We start from the raw sequence: 1,700 nt of genomic DNA, 5'->3' as shown, positions 1-1,700 counted from the left end.
AGCAAGCACTCCTGCCTACACGTGAGCAACTGTGGACTCGCCCGAGGACACACGAGGAAGCCCTGGGCAGGGCAGGGCTGGAGCACGCTGGGGCAGGACAAGGCTCCAGACACGCTGACGGCGCTGGTATTTGTAGGGGACCCCCCGGAGAGAGCCTAGAGAGCAGAGGAGGCCCAACAGGCACACAAAGGCCTCCCCAGAGCGGCATTAGGAGGAAGACAGTCAAAAGCTGCAGCAGCCTGCCAGTGACCATCAGAGAGAGCTTGGAGGGTGGGAGGAAGGGGACGCGGCACATTGTCCCGCTCGGGAACCCTTTGGCATGCAGGCGAGGATTGCAGGGCTGGGAGCAGCTGGGCCCTTTCTGCCAGTGGGGCTGCCAACAAGCCCACACGAGTGCCCCAGGCCAATGTCCCCAGCCTGCACGCGACCCCTCCGGCACTTGGGACTCATCTGCTGCTGGCACTGATGTGCTCCTGTCCCAGGAATCCTTAGGTCTCCCACCCCAGCAATGAAAAGGAACCTCCAAGGGGAGCGAGCGGGCACGACCAAACAAGGAAATGAAAAGGCAGCCGTGCAGGAAGCCAAAACACAGCCCGTATCATTAGCTGGGATGTTTTGCATTTCAGATGAGCTTCTCAGAAAATTACTACTTCCACAGAGGCTTCCTCTGGACCTGGGGCAGTGCAGGACCAGTATAAAAGCCACCCCAGCTCTTCACTCTCTCATCCGCTTCGCTCCCCTTCTTCTCCTTCGGAAGCAAGTGAGTTGGAAGCTCTGTCCTATACTGGGGCTTGGGGCTGCCACTCCTGGGAGGGGAAGCGGGGAGAAGGTCTGGCGTGGAGAGGGGCTGGGGCTGGGCTGAGGGGACTCTGGGGCTCTTGTCTAGGAAAGAGCTTTCCTGGGCCTGGCTCTCTTTGCATGGTGCCCAGGGGGACAGGCAAAGAGGTGTGTGCGCCTCCCTGCACAGCCTCCATCTCCCCGCCCAGCACATGCCTTGGCTCCCTCGTGGTGGGCGGACAGGCTGCTCCTCACGCACCCCCGTGCTCCCCCCTGCCCTCTCTCCCAGGTGCACCTCCAGCCCCAAGACATGTCCTGCTACAACCAGTGCCTGCCCTGCCAGCCCTGCGGCCCGACCCCGCTGGCCAACAGCTGCACCGAGCCCTGTGTCAGGCAGTGCCAGAACTCCACCGTCGTCATCGAGCCCTCCCCCGTGGTGGTGACCCTGCCCGGACCCATCCTCAGCTCCTTCCCACAGAACACCGTTGTGGGATCCTCCACCTCCGCTGCCGTTGGCAGCATCCTCAGCTCTCAGGGAGTGCCCATCAACTCCGGGTGCTGTGACCTCTCTGGCATTTCCAGCCGCTACTGCGGCAGAACATGCCTCCCCTGCTAAAGCTGCCACAGGCGGCCCCGCAGAAGGACCCCAGGAACCCAGAAGATGGTAGTGGACTGAGCACAGAGATCCTGGCCATCTCTTTCAGGGGGGCTGAGCATCCACCGCTCCACCTGCAAAGGCAGGCAGGCAGAGGCGTGCCTGGGCCCTCTGAAAACATGGCCCTCGTCTAACGTGCCTGTTTCTCACTCTCTTTCCTCTCTCTCTTTTCTCTGTTGTCTTCTGCTGCCCTGGGCTGTGAGCACCTGCTAAGCCCCATGCGAGGAAGGACCTGCTGCCCCTCTCCCTCTCAGGGGCAGGCAGGCAG

The 1,700-nt window shown here is 62.2% G+C and overlaps 1 pseudogene; it reads left to right on the top strand.

Moving 5' to 3' along the window:
- The first annotated feature begins 626 nt into the window (after positions 1-626).
- On the top strand, positions 627-1,393 carry LOC140645935 (feather keratin Cos2-3-like; annotated as a pseudogene).
- The last annotated feature ends 307 nt before the right edge of the window (positions 1,394-1,700 follow it).

The sequence above is a fragment of the Ciconia boyciana genome, unplaced genomic scaffold (assembly GCF_034638445.1).
Source record: "Ciconia boyciana unplaced genomic scaffold, ASM3463844v1 HiC_scaffold_49, whole genome shotgun sequence".
Classification (NCBI taxonomy): domain Eukaryota; kingdom Metazoa; phylum Chordata; class Aves; order Ciconiiformes; family Ciconiidae; genus Ciconia; species Ciconia boyciana.
This window is presented reverse-complemented; position numbering and strand designations above follow the sequence as displayed.